The sequence below is a fragment of the Aythya marila genome, assembly GCF_965140915.1.
Source record: "Aythya marila genome assembly, chromosome: 1".
NCBI lineage: Eukaryota > Metazoa > Chordata > Aves > Anseriformes > Anatidae > Aythya > Aythya marila.
Genome location: NC_139042.1, coordinates 180,640,558 through 180,647,894, shown reverse-complemented (window position 1 = coordinate 180,647,894; position 7,337 = coordinate 180,640,558). Strand labels below are relative to the sequence as shown.

The following is a 7,337-nucleotide window of genomic DNA, read 5'->3' as shown; positions in this document are numbered from 1 at the left end:
CTGGTTTTCAAATATGTTTCTGAGAATTTTAAATCTGTTAAAGTAATAGCTAAATTTTCCAGCTTGCTTCTAAACAAAATGCTTTGTTTGTGAGATGAAGGTGATATTACACAACTTAGCTGTGAGCAATTTCTTTAGCAGTTGTAGAAAGTCAAATATAGAACTGAATTTCTTGTAGTTCCTTAAGAAGCAAAACTTGTCCCCACCCTTCATAGGGAGGGAAGCAGGATCTGTAAAGCCCTGCGTGATTTCTCCTCTCTGCCTTACTGACCTTCTTCCATCCAGCCACTTCTATCACCCACAGTATGGGTAAGGAACTAGGGTGAGTAAGGAAAGTACCTGGCTTTGGGAATTGTTTTGCTACTCAGAAGCAGGGAAGACTAGCTGGCAGGGTCCAGCCTGGTTTCAGAAACTACATGAACAAGAGCAGGGCATTGCAGAGGTAGTGGCAGCCCTGGGGAGAGTGTGTGCACCCAGCCCCACGTTTGGGCTCAGAAAGCAGTAACTGCACAACAGGGAATAACTGTATAGACATTAATAATCAATTTTAATGCTCATATTTTAGCTTTCATTAAACTTGCAGGCTTGCACTGTGGTTTATTTATTTATTTATTTATTTATTTTTGACAGGAACTGGTTGGTTAATGTGATATTTTTCAATGCCATCTGTATTTAGACTGCATTACAATCCAACTATTGTACTTCTATAACCGTAGCATTGCACCATAGCTAACTGGGTTTAAGTTGGACCATTGACTTAATATACTGCTTTCTGAAGAGACACTAAGATTCCATTTCCCCATTTTCTAAAATTAAATTTGTTGTAGTGCATGAAACAGTACATGCTTTTTACTGCTTATTTACACAAAGCTTCTGTTGAGTTCATTGGAAGTTTGGCTGACAAGTTTGGAACAAGATCATATTCAAATACAATTTACAGCACACTGCACTTTCCCATTATGTACTACCCACCCCCACTCCTCCTTTTTATGTTTAATTATGAAATAATTGTAGCACCATAGGGATTTTAACAATCATGTATGTACAAATATTAAGTCCATGTGTATAGATATAAGGACTGGTATATTCATTCTTACTTAAAGTCTATACCATAAACACTTTCTTCTACATATAGACAATTTGTCCGCAATGGAAAGGAATGTAAAACCCACTGATCTAAGGAAAAATAAATAATAACACTCCTTTCTCCCCCAAACCTATAATTACTACTTGGTATCTAGGATTTTAATTATAGATGGTCTTTTTGACTCCATGATCATGGACAAATGTCTCTAATTCGGATGTCCAAAATAAAGATGAATTTTCAAAGGCTGAAAGTGATTTAAGAGCATGGTCTATAGTAATATCAGTGGGGCATTCTTGAATCACTGGTGTGAAGAATATTTCAAATGTATAATTTGTCATCAAAGTAAATATCTGTACTTTTAGAGCTATACAGCTATAAATATTCTGGCACTTCTGTGGCAACTGGCAGAATTGAATGCTAACTTAGTTTTCTAATTTTAAATCAAGGTAAGTTTTTTTTTTTTAAAAAAGAAAAAAAAAAAAAAAAAGAAAAGTTTTATCCCAAGCCGTGCCTTAAAAGCTGTTCCTAGTTATCTTATCTGAGCCATTCTAAAAAGTTTAACATCAGGGCTAAGCCTGTGGTGAGTGTGGAGAAAAAAGATCTAAACACAGAACAATCCCATCTGTTTTAGACATAAACTAGGACACAAGTCCAAAGGACATTAAGTCCAAAATTAATATTCTGGAATCTGCATGCATTTTTATAGAAAAATATAGCAAAAAAAATGGTAACAAGGTTGGTCTGAGCCATTCTTTTCTATTCTTATTGACACACTTTGTGCTCCCAAACCTCAAGAATGCTCAGCACCTTTGCTGGGTGGGAGAAGACATCCATGACCATAAGTTTTAGGGAATAACACTTGTGTACTAGAGAAACACTTATGCGCTCTGCTCTCAAGTAACTGCCCATGTTGGGGGAATGCAGACATGATAGTGTGCACAACTCTAAACACAAATGCATTTAAGAAAATGAGGGTGCTCATTGCAAGTGACTAAGCCAGGTCAGTAAAAAGCAAGGCTGTCCTTGAACTGTGTTTTGCCCTTGTATGTTTTATTATAAATCACCGCTCTAAGTTGCTTCACCTTTCCAGAGTTGCACTGACAAGACACAAGACTGCAAATTTTGCCTCAACATTGTTATCCGTGCACTGAAAAAGAAAGGGAATGTCCCTAGGAGAGTTGTGTCACTGGAATGTTGCAGAGCTGCCTTGAAGCAGTATAAGTGGCCAGCATGTAGGCAGAGGTCCGGGATTATGCTTCATGGTCATTCTGTTACTTTTGGCAGCTTCTTGTGACTTTATGAATATGTTGCCCATTCACATGGCAAATTATCTGGGTTCAGCAACATTGTGGTCACATCCACCTGTGACTGGCCTTGATCTGATGGGATAGTTTTTGCTGAGTTGTGATGGCTGGGGAAGCAGCATGTGGCTGCAGACTGTTTTCAGCAGTAGGCTAGGAATTGAACAATCTCTGTCATACAAGCAATAATTATACCATGTATAAGTAAAGGAGCAGTTGCAAAACAAGGCACAGCCATGAAAAAAGACCCTTGCTGATCAAGCAGCCAGACACATTGAGATCTACTAGCATTGCATCTTGGCTATGACTATATAGGTCAACCCAACAAGACATGTTGGGTTGCTGTTTCTTCAGGAAATAAAAAAAGGTGTAGGCTAAGGAGCAGCCACCTCTCAAGTTTCAGGTTATACATGCTGTAGGAAGTACTTGTCATTTTACTAATTTTCACAAGATGTTTCGAAGCCTGACTTCTTCAGAGGGTGTTCGGTCCAGCTGCACCACTGTGCATAAGCGGAATCCCCCTCTTCACTGCCTACATGGCTGCAAAGGCTGCAGGGAATGAGACAAGATGTTGCAGCACAAAATCATTTTCCCCCTTTTGGGTGTTTAATGAATTGTAACTTTGAAATGAATAGCAAATCTGTTAAACTAAAGCAAATTCAACAAATTCAAATAAAACTTTTCTTTGAGTTCTATTATTTGTTCAAACAGCCTCACTGGCTACTATATTAATGAGACTTCATCTGCTCTCATGTACATGTCCAGAAGTCAGAAGTGTTAGCCTGAGTTTCTAATGTCAGGTTGCCTGTATAACAACTGGAGTAGAGGAAAAAACTCAGGAGACCTCTGTGCTATCTCCAGGTAGCTGTCTTTGGCTGGTCAAACAAATCATCTCCTGGAGATTTCTCTCCAGTAAGATGATCATCTTAGGTGGAAATGCCTAAATTAGAAGTCTCTAAATTTTAGCAAGATGAATCCTATCAGGTTTGCAAGAAATAGGCCTTGCTCTGAAGAATCTACTGTTTATCTAGGAATGGCAAACAAAATACTTGCAGAAGAAAGATGCCACAAAGAGGAGGCAAGAACCACTCCCAGATGACCCAGCAACTCACTCACTGCATAGGAATACACCCTAATCCTGAGACAAAGTTCATCATTTATGTTGGATTCATTTTAATCTAAAGTCTATTATTCGTTTTGGCATGCTCCTCCAAACTTCCTGGTTCAGCTTATTTTAAGCAATAGCTGAAAGTTTGGGGGTGGGGATGGGGAGAAGGAAGGAGAAGAGATGTCTCACACTTTACAGATAATCTAAAAAAGGAAGTGCTTGAAGTGTTGCAAGATAATCAGACCCTCAAAAAAAGTACAGCCTGTTTTGCAGCCAGTCTGGCAGCCAGTTTCACGGATGCAGAGAGATAAATGTAGGTATGCTATTAAACAGTTCAGTCACTGCTTTTACTGCAGCTGCTCTCATTTGTACAAATTTGAAAATGGCCACAGGAATACAAGGATATGTATGACAACAAAGATATCTTTATTTTTTCTTCTTATTTAAACTAATGATGACAGAACCATAAGGGGAAATTTACAATCTGTAGCTAATGGGTTGTGGATTGGAAATGTGTAAAGACCTTTCAGATCACTTTGAACTCTTTCTCTTCTCAATTTCTATTGGCTAGATACAATCAGTATGCTTGATAAATAGGAAATATTCTTCTACTTTGGTTTGGTTTTCAGAGGTGCACTTTTGAAAAAAAGAGTAAAAGGAGAGAAAACAAACAAACTGGAAATAATTCCAAACCCTGGCAATTCACCACCCAACAGAAACATGAATGGCAGACCCAAAACATGATAATTAGGAATGATTTATAAAATGAAATGAAATGAAAAGAAAGATGTTGATAAAATTTAGTAAACATCAGTATTCTGGATCCTCACTTAAACCAAATCTAATCTGTGAATCAAGTAAATTTTGCTTCTCTGTTCTAAAATAATTATTCTAATTAAAAACTTAATTTTTTATTCTTCTTCTTATTATTGTGTGTTAACTTTCACCAAAATTCAGTCTCTGGGCTTGGCATCTATGAAAAAATAATCTAAACTTATGATAGCAGAAAATAATGACTGTGAGCAACAATGGCATGACTGAGACTATTGTTTCTTAGAGTCCAGTATCAACTCAAACAAAGGGTGGCTTCTGTTTGGTTTCACTGGCTAATGTTAGGCTATGTTTCTTGCAGAATTTTAGTAAAGGCAGATGAAATTTTTGTATAAATTATGATGCCATATAAACTTTAATTGAAGGGATCCAGATATTCAGCTACAGTATCTCAGGATTCAAAGAAACAATAAGTTACAGCAAGTCATGATCTCAGCTAATGTGACCAGTGTGCAAAGATGGGTGGTCATTTACCTTACTTATTTAAGATAATTTCAAGACCATATAATTGATAGCATCTTTAGCTCATTGGCAGTAATATATTTAATGATGATAAAGCAAGGCCTTTCCACTGCAGTGGGGAAATTTTCAAGCTCTCTCTCTGTAAATGTTGAAGAACCTTTAGGTTCATAATTCCCACTGCCATTCTCCATGTGATTACCCACTGTTGGTATCTGAGTGGGTGGTAGACAGATGTGAAGCCAGTACCATACAAAGAGGAGCTGCTTCCTGGTCCATCAGAGCAACCATGGGCAGCTGGTATTGATTTTGTTAAAAGTGTGCCAAAGCATGTGGGAGAGTTTTCTGATTCTCAAAGTGGATGATGTTGGGCTTCTTCAGAGTACTCATGAGCTGTCTGGCACATCCAAAGGCTTAAGGTTTGAAGTCACTCTTTCTTAAATGAATCCCTGAGGGACGCCAGAAACTAAATATTGACTATCTCCCCTGAGGAATAAATTGTTATGGGAGTGCCTGGATCTCCTAGAGTTAAAGGGACTCTGTGTGTTACCCTAGAGCCTTCAGATGTTTGATTGACTCTGCAGATTCTTGTGCTTTACATGAAAGTACTTGAAAAAAGATGTCCAACCAATTATAAACACCAACAGGAATTTTAGTTTATAGTTACTAACATGATAGCAACTTGAAATATTCCTGCTTTCTAACCAAACTGAATTAATCAAATTTATCTCTTACTTTGATGCTCACAACTCATGTTCATTCTGCAAAATGCTCAAAGGGTTAAATTAAAGATGAAATAGCACACAGTCATGTGCAGGAGTGCCTCTGTCTCCTCCAAATCATATTTAAATGATAAAAAGCCTTTCTACAGGGTTAGATCCAAACTGTGGAGTTCCTGTTACATTTAATAATGTAACCTCATACATAATGATAAAACTTAATTCTTGTAAATTCAATTTTTAGAATTACCAGAATTATTTATGTCAGAAAATAATTGAAACATTTTATTTTGTTTGTTTGAATATTGTTTAAAAATGACTATTTTTATGCACAAGCATTATTTTTTCCCCCGCATAGGACTTCAATTTTAAAGATCCTTCATGTTAATTCTGTTGGCTTCATTATTTTTCTCCACATTGCTATTTCTGAATTCATACCATTGCAATTAGATTTGATTTTAAATTTTAGCTGAGGAGAATTTGTTACATTTGTATGTTAGGGAACAGTGCTCAGAGCTTGTGACAATGAGGACAATCATGGCTTCATATTTGGAAAATGTCAACAACTTTATTAAATGAAATTAAATAAGATATCTTCAAAGACATACATATTCAGCAGCTACTGAAACTCTGGGAGTACCACTGCTTTTTATCTCCTTTTCATCAAGCAGGTGCAAGGAGAACTGTCAAGAAAATTAAAAATATCATATAAGCTTTGTTATTTAGGATTTGTGAACATAACTATATACACCTATGGAATTCGTCACTGCAGATGGGCAGACTTTGTATGAGTGAGGAATATTCATAAGTGAATGTCATGGAACATTAAAGTAAAACATTTTCAGAGAGCTCCTGTTCAGAGCTTCCCGTTTCACAGTCACTGACTTTCATCTGGGAGTTGCTAGTCACTGACTCTGAGCTCAGTGAATCCCTTCATTTGGATTGGCTGTACAGTTGTTCAAGTGATATATAACTTCCCTTCTTTTTTCTGTATACCTGAAAACGGTCACTGTTTGAGACAAGCATATGCTGGAATACATGTTAGCATATGTTACATGTTAGGCAGCTTAACTGCCTAAATTGAGCCTCATTTCTCAGAAAACCTGTAGGAACTTCAGGTTAATTCAACAAACCAAACTTTGATTAGAGACATATATATTTAATTCATGAGACAGGATTAAGACACAGATCCACAAAGATGCTTAGGGTATATTTAGGAATCTATTTCTACTGGCCAACGTAAAATTTGGGCATCTAAAGATGAGTGATCCAGCCTGGGCATGGAATACAGATTTCTTGTTCTGATGAAGGGATATGACAAACCATTCTTCAAATTATATAAATGCCTTTAGAAAACACCAATATAATTGATGGAAGTGATACTTCAACTGTTCTCACAAAGACCAGGATAACATAATGCTATAAGAACTCCTAACAAACTGCTTAACTATTGCAATCCTCAAACCAAGGGATTGAGAATATGCACAAGACTGTGACAAAGCCAGGTAGATGCTACAGATAGCATCAAAGGATTTCTAGTCAGTCAGCATCAGTCACACTTCTTTTTAATTATCAACACCTGACTCCTCTTTCTACCAACTCACATTTCGTTTAACTACTTGCATCTGTACAGAACATGATGTTGCAATCAGCAGCCAGGATACAGGAGATCTTAACTTGGGGCACTGATCTTAACTTAGTTTTCCTTTAATAACCTTTGTTTCCCTACTATATATATCAATGTTATATTAAAACAAAAAAAAATGTAAATTTTTAGATTTAAAAATATTAAACAAACAAAAATAACCTAATGACTTTCATTTAAATGTGTG

At 36.7% G+C, this 7,337-nt stretch overlaps 1 protein-coding gene across 5 annotated transcripts in view; it reads left to right on the top strand.

The window, feature by feature from the left end:
• Nucleotides 1-233: 233 nt before the first annotated feature.
• Nucleotides 234-7,337, top strand: part of TFEC (transcription factor EC) — a 74,149-nt gene continuing 67,045 nt past the window's right edge. Inside the window, exon 1 of one of the 5 annotated variants that reach the window (XM_082757976.1) lies at nucleotides 234-322. The gene's annotated coding sequence lies outside the window, so the exon portion shown is untranslated. Of the gene's footprint in view, nucleotides 323-3,781; nucleotides 3,810-7,337 lie in introns of those variants that run through there. The other 4 variants (XM_082757978.1, XM_082757979.1, XM_082757977.1 and 1 more) reach the window with 4 other exon arrangements.